Source organism: Pleurodeles waltl, chromosome 7, assembly GCF_031143425.1.
Source record: "Pleurodeles waltl isolate 20211129_DDA chromosome 7, aPleWal1.hap1.20221129, whole genome shotgun sequence".
NCBI classification, from domain to species: domain Eukaryota; kingdom Metazoa; phylum Chordata; class Amphibia; order Caudata; family Salamandridae; genus Pleurodeles; species Pleurodeles waltl.
This window is the reverse complement of record NC_090446.1, coordinates 352,330,126-352,348,749: the sequence shown is the minus strand read 5'-3', so window position 1 is coordinate 352,348,749 and position 18,624 is coordinate 352,330,126.

Here is an 18,624-nt window from a genome sequence, read left to right as displayed (position 1 = left end):
AAGTATCAGACGGCTAAAGACAAAGTCTCTCAGAATGGCAAGGGATGATGAAGAATGGCGAAGAATGATTCCCTCTCTCCTCGGGTCACGCCGTTATATCAAAATTGTCAAACTAGTCCTAAATTTCTTATTGGATCAATTTTGGTGCATCATTATCTCTGACCAATAATTCTCCACGCACCTTACTAGAATTTTCCACAAACCACAGTTCTCATGCAATTGATTGGCTCCAGTGATTGACGTCTTCAACGGGTTGAATGTCAGGTAAGAAAAGTTACACTTTACGCTCCAGTCAGTAGTTCCATTGTCTTCTCCTAGTCCAGGCTACCTTGCACCTGTTGCAAATTACACTCTTGCATTCGGCAAGAATGTCTCCTTGAGCAAGTCGGGTCCCATGAGAAAGAATTTACTACGGCTACACATACATCTCTAGCTGCTGGAAAAGTACAGCTTCATGTCCTTCAGGAAAACAGCACATTGCAGGTTAGGAAAAACACAGTTTAATATGAGACCAGGCGGCTAGGCCCAGACCCTCGCTAACAAAGGCCTAGTAATTTAAGTTGACAAACCCTAATACATGACTCTAACTAAGATACGCTAATACAAAACCATACATTAGTACATTGTTAATTCATCATTAGTCAGTTTAATTAATCATTGTATACATTAGTGGCCACTCCCTGTGGGCACATTTCAAACGCGTACATTATTTTTCTATGCTAACACATTTTCTATGCAGCTTCATTACACATTATATTGCAAGCTTTTCATGTTAATATTAATTTTAAAGGTCACACTCCTATAATCCCTCCCCTGATGACTCTTGTCATCACACAAACCTTTTCCCTTACAATTTTCACCTTAAAATTCCCTCATTTCAATTTCCTCTCACAATCGTTCCCCTTCCAATTTTGCCCTGAACAATTTTTCCCTTTTCTTTTCTTCCCTCCTCTTATTATTTTTCGCCATTTTCAATTTAATTATTTTACTAATTTTGCATGACAGCCATAATCCAAATATGCAAGCTATAATAATCAATATTCCCTGTATTATTTTTGCCAATATCCCATGCCAAATATTACTAAACCAACTTCCCACTTTAGCAAGTCCTTTTCCAACCTTTTCCCAAACTCCTGGCTCTTTCAGTTCCTTCAGATATGTACTATCTCTTGTTAAGTTAGTAAGCATACTTCTAATTTCATTGCTATTGTCAGGCATGTAAGCACAACAATGGCGCTCATTAAGCATTTTACAAACTCCGCCATTTTTCGCTAAAAGAATGTCCAAAGCAAGCCTGTTTTGAAGAGTCATAGCCCTCTTCACAGCAAGTTCAGTATCCATCAGGACTATAGCCCCTGTAAAATTTGTCAGCATCTTATCCACAATAGTAGACAACTTTCAAATCTTTATGTAGTTTAAGATAACTCCCACTGAAGGAATTATCGTCCCAAATATGTCTCCTACTACACCAGCAGCAGTCTCTATCTTTTGTCTAGTACGATGTAATTAATTCAGACAACTTCTGAAACTTTTTCAAGTCCTCTACTTGATATATCTTTGGGAAAACTATCCCCAAATAACATGTTCCATACCATCCCTTTGGAATAAGGTAACAAGCATTAAGTCCACATATATAATAGATCCCAGGGATCGCTGGATCCTGTCCATTTAACATGAACGTCCATTTACGCTGAAACAAAAACACATGCTTACATTTACTCGTTCCCACAAACACATTGTCATAATATGATTTTGGTCATGTTATGCAAAGCTTACATATGTGTAGTGCATCTAAAGCTAATTACCTTTGTTCCCTAATTGCACTATAGCTCTCACTATTAGTAAAAACTTGCTGCTGCAATCCTTTCTCCAATTTCCCTTTCAAAGCCCTTCTTCTATCTTCTGTGTGATCTAAAAAGCTTTTCTCTATGGGTGTAAGCAAACATGTCAAATTATTGCAGTGTGAATAGGATGTACTAAATGTTAATGTCGCCTCAAAGAACCCCTTAACTAATTTTATGCTATAGTATTTAGCTACACTACTCAAATCCTCTATTATAGGCACATAAGAAAACACAAGGTCATGATTTGAATAAAAATAGTGAATTTTTTCCTGGCTATGGAATCTTGTTAGTAACAGACTACAGCTTATCCAATATGTTAGAGGTAGACTATGATAGGTAACTCCCTCTTGCACCAAAACAGGAATTTGTGTACACACATAACAATCTTTCGCATCCATAGTGTCAACATCCTCACTCAGCAAGCAATAGAAAACATTAGTCAATAGTTCCCCTTTAGCATTAGTTCCCTCATGCAAATACTTTGTGTCTTGCTCAAACCTCTCCCAAGCTGTTGGTGCCGTGGCGGCCTCAGGAATCGTAGCGTTGTTAGTTCCACTCTTATCCACAAATGGCATTCCCACCACCACAACTATAATGAATATCACACACACGGCACCCAAACCAACACCCAAATATTTACAACGCCTACTTCCCCTATTATCATTTCTAATGTTAGCCATGATCTGTAAAGAATAAGAAAGTGAAGTATTATTAGTTCAGACGACAACCAACAGAGGATGGTTGAAACTTATTAATTTCTTTTCCTTTCTTTCTTCAGCAGCTTTTAAGCAAGCAAAGTCTTTCTTCTGCAAATATTTGCAGCTTTCACATTTACTCCCAGGGTCCTTGTCAATCGAGGTTAGCAGCTTGTCAAAATCAGTTCTCAAAAGTCTATTCAGGTTAACAGTGTCACATCCGACATGTTATCATTCTCTTTTTTCAATTTTCTTTAACTCAATTTTCATGCCCACTCAGTCTCTCTCTGGCCAGACTCAGGTACCAAAGTACTGACCTGGGACTTCTCGATCAAAACAGAATGCCAAGAATTCTTGTTGCCATTCAGCTGATGTTGCATACACCCACTCAGGACCTGAATATCTCCTGTTTGCCACTCTTTTTCTTTTCAACTTGCGATCACCTTGCATCTCTCCTTCACTAAGATCTTCCTTGTGGCAACTCGTCGCCCTCCTCCGACTCTATGGTGTTTTCTCTTGATGGACCTGCAATTTGTTCAGGAGGAGTCTGGACACTCTGACTCCCTTCTGCCTCAACTCCTTCGCCTTCTGGGTCTGTCAGGGGCTCTAATTCTTGTCCATATTCGTCTGCTTCTGGGAGAACCTCCTTCTGACTCGGTTCTCCTGGTGCCTCAGTTGAGATAGGCTCACCGTCACCCCTCTGGGTCTGTTCTCCTTCGTCTCTTATTGGAGTGACCAAGCCGTCCTCAATGGGCTCTCCTTCTGTCTCAGTTCCCCTTTGATTTCTCTTCGGCCCTGAGACTTCCTTCTCTGTTGTTGGTACTTTCAACAACTCAACTTCCTCATCAGTTGGACACGTCACCTTTTTCGTATGACTGGCATGGATCCAGTTCGGAATTCTCGCACATTTCACAGCAGTAGTAGTTGTCAGTACTACTTGATATGGCCCCTTCCAACTTGGCTCCAAACACGACTTCGTCACGTGTTTCTTGATGACAACCCAGTCACCAGCTTTCAGGTTGTGACCTGGATCATTTATCGGTGGCAGTGTGGTAGCTTCCACCTGGTGAGAGAAAGAGCGGACCGCGTCAACCAGACCCTTGCAGTAGTCCAACACCATATCATCCGTGATATTCACAAGAGCATTCGCAGGCACTGCGGGCAGTCTCATAGCTCGGCCCATGAGAATTTCATGAGGAGACAGTCCTGTTTTCTTGTTAGGTGTATTTCTCATTGACATTAGCACCAAAGGCAAAGCATCAGGCCATTTCAAATTTGTGGCTGCACGCATCTTTGCCATTCTCGACTTCAGGGTACCATTCATCTGCTCCACTAATCCTGATGCTTCAGGGTGGTAGCTGCAATGCAACTTCTGTTCAATGTTCAATGCTGCACACAATAGTTTAACCATCTCGTTGTTGAAGTGACTTCCCCTATCTGATTCCAAAGAGATCAGAAACCCGAAACGTGGTATCAATTCCCTAAGCAGCAGCTTCGCTACTGTGAGACTGCCATTCCTACGCGTAGGGTAAGCTTCAATCCAGTGACTAAAGATACACACAATCACCAACACGTATCTCAAAACTCCACACACAGGCTTCTCAATAAAATCCAATTGCATTCTGCTAAATGGACCTCCAGCTCTCCCAGTGTAGCTCAAATTCACCACTGTCCCTTTCCCCACATTCATCTGTTGACAGATGATACACCTGTGACAGATCACTTCTGCAGCTTGTCTAACTTTCGGATTAAACCAATCAATTTTGAACAACCTGATCATGGCATCACTCCCAATATGTGCTTGACCATGGTAAAACCTTGCAAACTGTGACAGGAGACTGTTCAGCAAAACCATTTTCCCTTTGTCTGAAACCCACAAATCATCTGCTCTTTGTACATCTTGCATCTTTTTTTTTAAATATTATTTTATTGTAGATACTGCAAAAGTGATACAAAAGCCAAACGGGATCGAGGTCCCAACATTTACAAACAATGGTACAGAATAAATCAAGAAATATGAGCAACGGGTGAGACGTTGGAACAGTGTCAGTTGTTCTTCGAAAACGTATCCCAATAATCGCAGTAGTATCAATAATAAAAATAAAGGTCAGAAAAAACAAGAATGGGAAACGAAGAATGAAAGGAAAAGGGAGACAAAAGTCAGGGATGGGGATTAAGTAGAGCATAGTGCTATGGGACATCTTTGTACAGGAGGGCAGGGGAGAACAGGAGGGGTAGATAGTTTAATTTAGCATAGCAGGGGGGAATGGGAGTAAGGATAGTGTTTCGTCATCAGGCCCCTTGGGAGCGGAGAATTCACTCCTCTCTGTATCGATGTCCGGATTGTGAGCAAGTCGCAATACTTGTAGATAGTGTGCTATCGATTTGAGGTCGGGTATCTTTGTGTTGGAGGGCAGGTGCAGTGTGGTAGTGTACGCCTAAGCAGTGGGTTGTCGAGGTAGCAAGTCAGTCTGGATATCGGAGCCTGAGTTCTCTAGCTTCACTCAGCACAGTCCATGCTTGTTACTTAGTGTTCTTATGCTGCCTCGGATGTATGGGTCTACGACTGACGCTTGCTAGTGAGAATAGAAGAGACCTAGGTCATGCCCCTGATGGAGCTGGGGGGAAGGGAGAGGAGAGAGGGAAAGAAAGAGAAGAGAGAGTAAAGGAAAGAAAAAGAAGAGGGATAGAAGAAAAAAGAGAAAGAGAAATGAGGAACTAATAGGGGGAGGGGAGGGAGGGTAGTCCACCAAGGGAAAAAAAAGGGGGGGAGGAAAAGGGGTGGGGGAGGGAGGGGGGCAGATAGTTTCAGGCGTCCTACTGGTGTCCCCCAGTGAGGAAGAGGGCCCATACTTGGTAGAACAATTGGGCTTGGGTTTGTAGGTTATAAATGATTCTTTCGTGCATGGCGATACGGGTCATAGCTATGATCCACTCCTCCGGGGTTGGTGAGATAGCCGATCTCCAATGACGTAGGATGCAAATTTTTGCAGGGGTTAGCGCTGTGTGTAGTAACCTCTTATGTGGTCTGGTTAGGTCTGGGAGAGAGGTCATGCTGTGTAAAAGTATGAGAGAAAGGGGGAGAAGTGGCGGGAGTATCATGGATTCAGCCAGGGTGGAGCCCACTGCGTCCCATAGCGGTCGAACCGTTGGGCAGTCGGCTAGGATATGTTTTAGGTCGCAGTATGTCTCTGGACATCGCCAGCATTTCGTGTGCGGGAGAAGTCCAGTCCTGTTTAGTTTTGCTGGGGACCAGTGCCAATCGTGTCGTGCCTTAAAGAGGCAAAACTTTAGACCTGCCTCTCGGGTGCCTCTGTCCAGTGCCTCTAGAGTGTCTTCCCAGTCCACCGGTTCTAGTGCCTGTTGTAGTCGGGTTTGCCATTTTAAACGCAGCTTATCCGAGAGGGGTTGGGAGTAGAGCTGTTGGATGATTAGGTCATAGAGACCCGCCATGACTCCCCTATGTTGCCCCCACTGTTGCAAGTAGGCCACTACGGGTTAAGACCGGGATCCCCATTGAATGGTCTCGGTCCCCTGGCAGATGCAGTGTTTAAGTTGCAGATATCTCCACTCTTGGCTCGGTTGAAGATTGAATTCTTCCCGCAGCCTGAGGAAGGGCTTGAGCGTGTCGTTTTCCAGGATCTGGGAAACCGTATAGATGCCAGCCCTCCTCCATTGCAGCCAGTCAAGCACTTCGCCGCCTATCCGGAGTCCGCTGTTATGCCACAGAGGTGCTCGGGCGTGGAGAAGAGGGTGGATCCCAAGTAGGCGGTGGGCCCTTCGTCAGGCCGCTCGCGTCGCCTTCAAGATGGGGTTCACCGAACTGGCGGATGGGAGGTCGTCGCGATAGGGCCCTCCGAGTCCCTCCTTCGCGGATAGCAATAGCTTCTCCACGGCAATCCACTGGGGTGGGTCTGGCACTGTGGACAAGGGATGAGACAGCTGGGATAAGTGCAGTGCGATTGAATAATGCTCTACCGACGGAAGCCCCATGCCCCCGTGGGAGCGGTGGGCTAGGGGTTTGGCGGACGATAAGCGTGGTCGCATTGAGCCCCATACAAATGATCTGATGAGTGCATCTGTGTTTCGTAGCATATGGAGAGGCACCTGTAGAGGGAGGAGTCCCAGCACATAGGTGAAACGGGGCACCGTGACCATCCTAACCGCTTGTACTCGACCCCACATAGATAGGCCCAATTGACTCCATTTTGCGAAATCGAGCTTCGCCCGTGCAATGAGGGGGTTGATGTTATCCACCACCTTATGCACTAAGCCCGGGTTGACTAGCACACCTAGGTATTTCCGACGTTTCGGTGTCCAACGAAACGGGAAGCCTAGGAGTGCTGCTCTTGTAGTCATCCGCAAGAGGGGAAGGGCCTCGCTCTTATCCCAGTTGATACTGTAGCCGGAGAGGATTGCAAATCCATTGATGATCTCCAGCAGGGCTGGTATGGATCTTTCCAGATCCGTAAGAGTTAGTAAGACATCGTCGGCATATAGATAAACTTTAGAAATACCTTCCGGCAATGTGAGACCCGTGATGGAGGGAGAGGAGCGGATAGTGTCATGACCACACAAACTTGCCAAATCAAATCAAAGAAATGCTTGAGAAAAGCAAAGAAATATCCTCAGTGGAGACAACAAAGCCCAAACTGGAAGAAAGTTTGCAGAGTAATCTTGCGCTTATTTCAAAGGAAGAATCAAGAAGAGAAGATTCAAGATGGCCGTCGTGAGTCTTGAAGGTTAGTTATAGTTCTAGTCTTGCAATCGGTTGGTTGCTAGGTTACGAGCTCCCCAGCTGGAAGCTTGGCACTTCAACTGAGGTCTGACAGGAATCAGCTGTGTGGAGAGAGAGTGCGCTTCAGAGCAGAAACTCCTGTGAGGTAAAATTACACTTGAAGACTATTTTACAGAAAACATGATAAATATTGTCAAGGTTTATTTGAGGAGTTTGATAGTAGACCGTTCCAGTGGAGGTTTGGCAAGGCTACAAAGTTTAAATTATGAATAAACCTTATGTTTACAAGGTTCCTGTTTAAGATACCAAAGTCAAAAGAAAAACAAACTTTAACAAGCAAGTATTTACAAATACCAAGGTTGTAAACGAAGGGCGAGTTTAACGGAGAAATGAATGTTAACAAGTAAGCATTTACAAATGCAACAGTAATAAACCAAAGTAGAGTTTAAAAGAGAAACGAACTTTAATAAACAAGCATTTACAAATACAAGTTATTGACAGATGTCGAAGTAAGAAAGGAGAAACTAACTTTAATAAACAAGCATTTACAAATACAAGTTCTCAACACATGTCGAAGTAAGAAAGAAGAAGCACACTTTAATAAACAAGCATTTACAAATACAAGTATTGACAGAAGTCAAAATAAGACAGGAGAAACAAACTTTCACAAGCAAGAATTACCAATGCAATAAACGTAATTGAACTCTCAAATGTAAAGTAGAAACCAACTAACATCAGCTGATTTGGAAAATGCATTATCACCAACTATATATATATATATGTATATATATATACATAAAACCAATCTCTAACAAAGGTTGAGAAGTTCTTCCAGAATCAGTAATAAGCATTTTTAAGTAGAGCTTATCATTCATAGAGACAAGCAAGGCTACAGAGAACTCAGGGTGAGTGAAGAAATAATAGAATTAAAGAGAATTAAGTTTTAAGAGTAGAAAGTGTAAAACTGATGTTGTATGTCCCTAGTAATTGCGACTGTGACTCTTGCAGGTGCTGCATCCAATCTTAGACGTGAAGAGGCAGACTGAGTACTGACGTTCATCATCTCTGTGGCAGTCTCTCTACAATCCCATTCCCCTTTCCCCCTTCGGGGTACTCAGCACAAAGGATTAAAATTTGTTGTGAGTAGCTCGGGTCGGGACTGAGGAGTTATCTTCTGCTTCTGAGGAAATCGAATTGAAGTATCCTGACAGATTGAAGTGCCCATCCCCCTAATTGTAGGGAAAAGACAGATTTCCTCCTGAGCAGAATGGCAGAAGGAATTGATATAAAAGCATTAGCCACCGTTTTGGAAGGGTTACAGAAACAATTAAATAACACCATAGAAGAAACTGTCGAAATAAAACAGCGAATAAATGAGTTAGGGAACACCGCTAAATCAAATGAATCTGTGTTTTCACAAATCCCTATCCCTTCACAGTCTGCAGGTATATCCACTCAAGTAATTCATGCGGTTTCCCCTATTATTTCTTTGGCTCAACCCGAGCGCTTCGGTGGGGATCCAAATAAGGCGCAGATTTTTCTGACCCAATGCTCATTGCATTTTTTATGTAGACCAGTAATTTTTTCCGAAGACCAGTCCAAAGTGGCATTTATATTGTCTTATCTGACAGGTGATGCGGCCGCATGGTCCATGCCAATAATTTCCAGAAATGATCCTGTTTTATATAATTTCCAAAATTTCAAGGAAGAGTTCTTAAGAACATTTGATTGACGAACTGCAGCTCAAACCACTGACAATGACCTATTGGAAATCAGGCAAGGTAATAAAGATCTAGTAGCCTATCTGGCTCATTTCAATAAACTCATTGTAGAGACTGCCTGCCCGGAGTCAAAAAGAACCGCCATATTTTATCGTGGACTGAGAGATTAATTGAAAGATGCCTTAGCACAAGTTCCAAATAGACCCACCGAAATTTCGGAGTTAATTGATCTTGTGTTACAGATTGACCACTGGTTAACCGAACGAAGAGCAGAAAAGAGAAGAGAATATCGACCATTTCCCCTTAGAATTGATCGTGTAAGAAATGATCATACGAGAGCCGGAGAAGGGATAACGATAGAAGAACCAATGCAAATTGGTTCCATCCGAGGTCCTTTATCTAAGGAAGAAAAAGAGAAAAGAGTGAATCAACTATGTTTATATTGTGGTGCATCTGGACATTTTGTTAAAAACTGTCCCAAGAAACCCAAAGCTCTTCAGTCGGGAAAAGGCCAGCTTCATCAGTAGAGGGAGTTGCCCTGATGAAAGCAGAACCCAAGACAACTCATTTAGATCAACGAGTGGCAAATACCTTACAAACCGCAGAGCCACATTTGGTACAAACAGTATCAGTTAAGACCCTTGAGAAGGAAATTCAAGGGATCTCAGTTATGATAGACTCTGGAGCTATGGGCAACTTCTGTGATATCAAATACGCTCGTAAAATGGGTATTCGATTTATCAAGAAATCTACTTTGGAAGTAGTAAGAGCTGTGGATGGAACCAATCTTTCTTCAGGACCCATTTCCCATGAGACCGAACCAATTCAGATGCAAGGTTTTGGTGGGCATCAGGAGCAGATAATCTTTAATTTGATAGATGCTCCTCAATTTCAACTCATTTTGGGTCTGCCCTGGCTTACAGAACATAATCCACAAATTGATTGGAGCAAAAGAAAGATCAAGATGAACTCCTCTTACTGCAAAGAGAATTGCTTTCATGATGGAGTGGAAGTGTCCACCAAGTCCCAAGCAGCATGTTTATCATCACACTCTTCAATGATCTGTGACTAAAAACAACAGAAATCCCAAAAGAATATGAGGATTTAGTCACCGTTTTTGATGAAAAGGAGGCTGAGAAATTGCCGCCACATCGACCCTACGACTGCAAAATTTAACTGGAGCAAGGTGCGATATTGCCATGTAGCAGAATATACACATTGACCGAAGCAGAGAACCAACATTTAAAGGAGTATTTGGATCAATATCTTGCTAAAGGTTTTATTCGGCCTTCTGAAACCCCAGTGTCATCCCCACTATTTTTCATACCAAAGAAGGATGGGGGTCTTCGAGCTTGCATTGATTATCGAGCCCTCAATCAGGTTACCATCAAGAATCGATACCCACTGCCTTTAGTGTCAGTTTTATTAGATCAAGTAAAGAATGCTAGAATCTACACCAAATTGGAACTGCGAGGAGCATATCATTTGATACGAGTGGCTTCAGGGGATGAATGGAAAACCGCTTTTCGGACTCGATCCGGATTATTTGAATATCAAGTGATGCCTTATGGGTTATGCAATGCCCCCGCTGCTTTCCAGCATTTCGTTAACAATATATTACGAGAATTTCTCGACCGGATTGCCGTGGTTTATATAGATGACATTTTAATCTTTTCCGACAATCTACAGGAGCACATTTCCCATGTTCGATCCATCCTCACAAGATTGCAAGAAAACCATCTCTATGTAAAATTGGAGAAGTGTGCATTTCATGTGAAACGAGTTGAGTTCTTAGGATTCATTTTGTCACCAGAAGGAGTTAGTATAGATCCTACCAAGATAAAGACAGTGCAACATTGGCCTTCTCCTTGCAATGTCAAAGAGATCCAGAGTTTCTTGGGGTTCGCTAATTTTTATCGAAGATTCATATCCAATTTTTCTCAAACAGTTACACCCATTACTCGATTGTTGAAGAAAGGAGTGAAGTTTGAGTGGACAAAAGAAGCTGAAAATGCTTTTAATTTTTTGAAGAATTCCTTCGTCTCAGCTCCAATCTTGCTCCACCCCAAGCCGGATGAGCCATATTATGTGGAGGCAGATGCTTCAAATGTTGCCATAGTAGGTATCCTTTCCCAGCATCATAAAGATACAGGTCAATTACATCTAGTGGCCTATTTCTCTCGAAAATTAACACCACCAGAGATAAATTATTCAATTGTGGATAAGGAGCTATTGGCAGTCAAATAAACTTTTCGTGAGTGGAGGCATTACATTTTGGGAGCTAAGCATAAAGTGACTGTTTACACGGACCACCGAAATTTACAGTTTTTAAAATCAGCTCGAACTCTAACAGCTAGGCAACTGCGTTGGTCCCTATATTTTGCAGACTTTGATTTTGTTATCACTTTTAGACCAGGAAAAGTAAATGGGAAGGCAGATGCTCTATCTCGAATTAATACCGGTGCAGTTAAAGAGCCTCTAGAAAAAGAATTGATTATTCCACAAGAGAAGTTCATTTCTGCCATATTGTATGAAGATTTAACCAAAGAAATTCAAGAAAACTTAACATTCGAAGGAATGCTGAAGTGGTCCAAAAAAGGCCAAGGAAGAGAAATCAAAAATGGTTTGCCATACTTTAAAGGTGCACTGTATGTTCCGACTGTGGAGCTGCAAGAAAAAATTCTTCAGGCTTATCATGATGATCAATTGGCTGGACACAAAGGAATTAAAAAAACTCAAAATCTGATACAACGAGAATTTTGGTGGCCAAAAATGAAAACTCAGATAAGACAAAATGTGTCAACTTGTGACAAATGTCAAAGAGGGAAATCAAATAGAACAGCTTCACAAGGTCTGTTAAGACCTTTGCCCACTGCACGCCATGCTTGGCATACTGTTACTATGGATCTTATAGTGGATCTCCCTAGTAGCCAAGGTTTTAACACTATCCTAGTTTTTGTAGACACTTTCACTAAAATGGCGCATTTCATTCCTTTGAAAGAAATCCCTTGAGTCCCACAGGTTGCACAGTTGTTTACACAACACATAGTACGCGCCCATGGTATCCCAAAAATTCAGACAGGGGGTCCCAATTTGTTTCTCACTTTTGGAAGGCCTTAATTAAAAGATTAGGAATTGATTCTCGTTACTCTACCAGTTACCATCCTGAAACCGATGGGCAATCAGAGAGAGTGAATCAAGAGTTAGAACAGTATTTAAGACTCAATTTATTTGATCAAGTGAAGGAATGGCCCGAGTTGATGTGGGCAGCTGAATTTGCTTACAATAATGCTGTTCATTCCACCACTGGGTTCACCCCCTTTTATCTGAACAATGGTAGACATCCTAATGTAATGTTGGGTAAAGAAGATGATTCAGCGCCTGCAGTAGAAGAGATGGTGAGGGATTTGCAGACCACGTTAGTTAGGGCTAGAAAAAACATAATTCAAGCAAAAGATTCATATAAGACTCAGGCTGATAGAAAAAGAAGAGAGAGCCCCATTTATTCGAAAGGAGACAAAGTTTGGTTATCCACTCGTCATTTACGTCTCAAAGGAAATCGCAAATTTCAGCCACGATTTATAGGCCCATTTAAAGTTGACAAGATGATCAATCCAGTGGCAGTTAAATTGCAGTTGCCAGCTCATCTAAAGATACATCCTGTTTTCCATGTCTCCTTGTTAAAGAACAGTCCTCCAAATTTATGTCAAAACTCCCCTCTAAGTCCTATCCAGATTAGCTCTTCAGAAGAGTATGAGGTCAATCAAATCTTAGATTCCAAAATCCGTAATGGCAAGCTTTATTATCTAATTGATTGGGAAGGTTATGGTCCAGAGGAACGATCCTGGGAGCCACACAAGTATGTACATGCTTGAAGATTAGTGAGAAACTTTCATCGAACCTACCCAAGCAAACCTAAATTGGAGAACTGTTCCTTGAGGGGGAGTACTGTCATGACCACACAAACTTGCCAAATCAAATCAACGAAATGCTTGAGAAAAGCAAAGAGATATCCTCAGTGGAGACAACAAAGCCCAAACTGGAAGAAGGTTTGCAGAGTAATCTTGCGCTTATTTCAATGGAAGAATCAAGAAGAGAAGATTCAAGATGGCCGTCGTGAGTCCTGAAGGTTAGTTACAGTTCTAGTCTTGCAATCGGTTGGTTGCTAGGTTACGAGCTCACCAGCTGGAAGCCTGGCACTTCAACTGAGGTCTGACAGGAATCAGCTGTGTGGAGAGAGAGTGCGCTTCAGAGCAGAAACTCCTGTGAGGTAAAATTACACTTGAAGACTATTTTACAGAAAACGTGATAAATATTGTCAAGGTTTATTTGAGAAGTTTGATAGTAGACCGTTCCAGTGGAGGTTTGGCAAGGCTACAGAGTTTAAAGTATGAATAAACCTTATGTTTACAAGGTTCCTGTTTAAGATACCAAAGTCAAAAGAAAAACGAACTTTAACAAGCAAGTATTTACAAATACCAAGGTTATAAACAAAGGCTGAGTTTAACGGAGAAATGAATGTTAACAAGTAAGCATTTACAAATGCAACAGTAATAAACCAAAGTAGAGTTTAAAAGAGAAACAAACTTTAATAAACAAGCATTTACAAATACAAGTTATCGACAGATGTCGAAGTAAGAAAGGAGAAACTAACTTTAATAAACAAGCATTTACAAATACAAGTTATCAACACATGTGGAAGTAAGAAAGAAGAAGCTAACTTTAATAAACAAGTATTTACAAATACAAGTATTGACAGAAGTCAAAATAAGACAGGAGAAACAAACTTTCACAAGCAAGAATTACTAATGCAATAAACGTAATTGAACTCTCTAATGTAAAGTAGAAACCAACTAACATCAGCTGATTTGGAAAATGCATTATCACCAACTATATATATATATATGTATATATATATACATAAAACCAATCTCTAACAAAGGTTGAGAAGTTCTTCCAGTATAAGTAATAAGCATTTTTAAGAAGAGCTTATCATTCATAAAGAGAAGCAAGGCTACAGAGAACTCAGGGTGAGTGAAGAAATAATAGAATTAAAGAGAATTAAGTGTTAAGAGTAGAAAGTGTAAAACTGATGTTGTATGTCCCTAGTAATTGCGACTGTGACTCTTGCAGGTGCTGCATCCAATCTTAGACGTGAAGAGGCAGACTGAGTACTGACGTTCATCATCTCTGTGGCAGTCTCTCTACAATCCCATTCCCCTTTCCCCCTCCCGGGTACTCAGCACAAAGGATTAAAATTAGTTGTGAGTAGCTCGGGTCGGGACTGAGGAGTTATCTTCTGCTTCTGAGGAAATGGAATTGAAGTATCCTGACAGATAGCCGCAGCAAGGGGCTCCATTGCTAGTAGGAACAGAAGTGGTGAGAGGGGGCAGCCCTGCCCTGTACCTCTACGGATAGGGAAGGGGTCTGAGAGGAAGCCTCCACAGTTGACTCTTGCCGCGGGCTGGTCATAAAGTAGCCGCACCATTGAGATAAAGCTGTCTCCCAGGCCGAACCTCTCTAGCGTTGTGAACAGGTATGACCACTCTATGTGGTCGAATGCCTTTTCCGCATCCAAGGACAGAGCCAGCGCCTCCTCCTGTAAGTCCCTAGCGGCCCATAGGGTATTGCATAGGGTGCGCAAGTGATTCCTTGAGGTGCAACCTGGTACAAACCCCACTTGCGTGTGGTGGATCAGAGACGGTATGACTTTGTGCAGTCTGTTGGCCAGGATACTTGCTAGGATTTTGATGTCACTGTTTAAGAGAGAGATAGGTCGATAACTGCCACACAGCAGGGGGTATCTCCCAGGTTTTGGTATGATGGCTATCATGGCATTATTGGATATAGCCCCCAGGGACTGTGTTGAGCAGGCTTCATTCAAAGCCGCATGTAGTATGTCAGTTGCCTCCCTCCCTGTCCATTTATAGAATTCCGCTGGGAATCCATCCTCCCCTGGCGATTTGTGGTAGGGGAGGTCGGAGATAACTCTTTCTATTTCCTGCCTGCTTATTTCCCCTTCTAGGAGGTTGTGACCCTCCTCTGACAGGGAGTATAGCTCAAGGCCCGCCAGGAAGGCTGTGCACTGTGCTGGGCTGGATATATTCTCTGATGTGTAGAGGTGGCTGTAGAAGGATGCAAATTTGTTGGCGATAGCTTGCGGGTGTGTTAATATTTCTCCGGAAGAGGCGCGGATAGCTGGGATGGCAAGGGCAGCTGTCCTCTGTCGGAGCTGGGCTGCCAGCAAACGCCCTGCCTTCTCTCCTTGTTCATAATGTCTTCCTTGTAGTCTCTGCAGAGCATACTCTGCCTGGGAGGTATATAACTCGTTGAGGGCCATTTAGGCACGCTCTAAGTTTCGGCGCCCTGGGAGTGAGGGGTGTGCAGTGTATTGTCTAGTGAGCCGGCGGATATCAAGTTCCAGTGCCGCCTGTTTCTCCTTTCTGTCTCTGTTCGCCAGTGCCGCATCCCGCATAAGTTGTCCCCGCACCGAGGCCTTGGCTGTGGCCCACATAATTCGGCTAGAGTTCACAGAGCCCAGGTTGTTTTGAGCGAAGGTGGCTGCATGGTCCTGTAGCTGTGACTTACCCTGGGGAGAGCGGTAGCGGTGGGCCGCAAATCTCCAAGGCTTACGGCCCAGGGATTCAAGGTTCAAGTGGATAGCTATGCTAATCGGAGAGTGGTCCGAGAGGCCGCCTTCCAGTATGCGATCATCATGGGTACGGGCCACGAGGTTGTGGGACAGGAGAAAGTAGTCAAGTCGGGATTGGGTGCCGTGCACCGGTGAGAGAAAGGTGAATTTTCGTTCTGTAGGATGGGTCAGTCTCCAGTGGTCCACTAGGCCATTGTCCGATAGTATGTCGGTCTGTAGGCCTCTGTCTGCATTGTTACTGACATCCCAGGGGCCCATCCTGTCAAGTACTATATCTCTGACTATGTTCCAGTCCCCTCCTATTACATAGCGAGATGCCCCTATCTTGGTCAAGATTCGGTTGATTTGTAAGAAAAAGAGGCGTTTTGGGCCTGTTGGTGCGTAGACCGAGCCCACACACAGTGAGGAGTCTCCCATCTTTAATTTAGCGAATACGTAACGGCCCTCGGGGTCAGTCCATGATTTAAGAACAGTATGGGGGAGGGTTTTACGCAGCAATAGCGCCACGCCGCATTTTCTTGGGGTAGTCTCTGTCCTGGGGAGGGGGAATTACAGCTAAACAGGATGGTGCCCACCCAGTCGCGTCGCAGTTTATCAGAATCCGGACCATCTAGATGTGTCTCTTGTAAAAGGGCAATGTCCGCCTGTTTGGAATTGAGATAGGATAGAACTTTTTTCCGCTTTATGAAGTGGGTGAGGCCATTTACGTTCCAGGATATAATCCGCAGAGGTGCTGTTGGTACTCTGTTCGGATCAGACATCCATGCGCCTTATTGAGACCTATCCGAGTATGGGGGCACTCGAGGCAGGACAGAGAGGAGACACTGGGGGAGGAGCCGGGGGGGAGGGGTGGGGGCTTGATAGAAACTGTGGAGGTGAGGAGATTGAATAATAAGGGGGGGAGGGGGCGGAAGGCAGGTAGGGGAGGGTAAAGGGAGGAGGAAAAAAGGAGAGAGAGGGCGGCTGCTAAGGGATAGAACAGGTGAACAAAACTGAAGAAGGGAAGGAGGATCAAAGAAAATTAAAGAGAGAAAAATGTGAAAAAAGTCCCGACATTCTAGGACAGTAACCTGCGGGTCTAGATCCCAGGCCTATCGAGCTCCATTGCCCGACGAGCGGGCCCCCAACCGGGGGAGGGAGCGCACGCGCAGCGCCTCAGCCCCCCAGTCTAGTTCCCCCATCCCCGCGCAAGTCCGTGTAACATTAAGGGGGCATAGGAGGGGGGAAGGTTGTGTATAGGGTGTGTGTGGCTGCATCTCAAGAAAGAAAGGCGGTGTGTGTCAGTTTTATTGCTTTTATCGAAGCTGGGGGGGTGAGAATGGGTTGCTGTTAAGAGGGAAGAAGCATTTCCCTGCCATTGTAGGCTATTCAGATGCAATAATACGTTGTCAATCGTAGTAGACATTTATCAACCATCATTGAGGGTGATCAAAATTAAAGCAAATTATTAATGAATGAGAACAGTGTAACAGTTCTAAAGAGATGCTCGATATCTGTTTTAGCAGACAAACGGGTGTCATGTTACTGAGAGAGAACGCGTTACTAGATTTCTAAGAAAAGAAAGAGCAGAGGAGGATATACTAACACGCGTAATAATAAGCAAGAAAATTCAAAACACTATCAAGAACAAACAGAGGCAATGGCCCCCAGTAATAATATTTCTATAAGTTCACAAAAAACGGTACTCATCTCTCCCTTTCGTCTTCTTCGCGGCGAGGTCCCTTTGGTGCGGTCGCGTCTGCCCGGGGTCAGTAGTAGGAAGAGTTCTGGGGGGGCATGATGTTGTCTTGTCCTCAGGTGGGGTCCATTGTGGGTTTCAAAGGGGAGCGGGATTTGTCTCTGTCCGATAGCTGCGTGTGCATCACCACCGCTTGAAGTACTTGACCCCTGTCGTCGTAGCTTTTTGAAAGCCTTTCAAGATCTCTTCCCCTGGTTTGGGGGTCTATGGTAGAGTGCACTTCAGGTTCAGATGCGGGTGCCGGGTGGCCGGTTCCCAGGGGTGGGCCCCGTGTAGGCTGGGGGGGGTCTGGACAGTCATTTCCATGGATTGGGTTTGGTCTTGCAGTCTTTCTAAAAATGCTTTCAGGTCCTCTGGGTTGTAGAAGTTCTGTGATTCCCCATTTTTGGTGATCCACATCTGGTTCGGCTCGAATAGACCAAACTTCACATCTAAGCAACGGAGCTGGGTGTGGAAAGACAGGAAGGCTCTCCTCCGATCTGCAGTCTCCTTGGAAAAGTCTGCCGATATCCGGATCTCCAGATTACCCGATCGGAGCAGCCCTTGCGTTCGAGCCATCTGTAATAGTTGGCAGGCCTGCAGGTGTCGTAGCATGCAGACTATAATTGGGCGGGCGGTCATTTCCATCTTGTCTCTTAGGGCCCAGCCTGTGCTCCCTTTGGAACTCCAGAGGGGGGTCAAATATTATGTCTGTTAGCTTGGGTAGTACATCCCGCAAGTAGGGAAATATGTCTGCACCTTCAACACCCTCCGGGAACCCAAGGAGGTGAACATTGTTCCTGCGGCTCCTGTCCTCCAAGTCCGTCAGCTTACTGCGAAGGTGCGAGAGTTCATGGTCTCTATTGGTCCAGGAGGCTACTTGAGTTTCCACCGTTGCCACGCGTTGGTCGACTCCGGATATCTGCGATTGGAAGCTGGCTATATCCAGGCGCATGGATCTCGTCTCCGCCGTCAGCGCCTCCATGGCGTTGTCCATACCTTCCAGTTTACGGCTCACCGCCAATATCTCCTGCAGTATGCGGTCCATTGTCGCACCTTGCATGTCGTCTGCCATGTTGGCGCAAGGGAGGGGCGGGGGGTCCTCTGCTGAGGGATGTTTTTGCTGGTGGAGGGCTTCAGAGAATAGTAGTTGTCGGGCTGGTTTACCCGTTGCTTTGCCCGTCGCCTTGCCCCTGGGCATTGCGGGCTCCCCCGTTCAGGCTGGGATCCAAAAAGTGTCTGGCTGTGACGCAACTG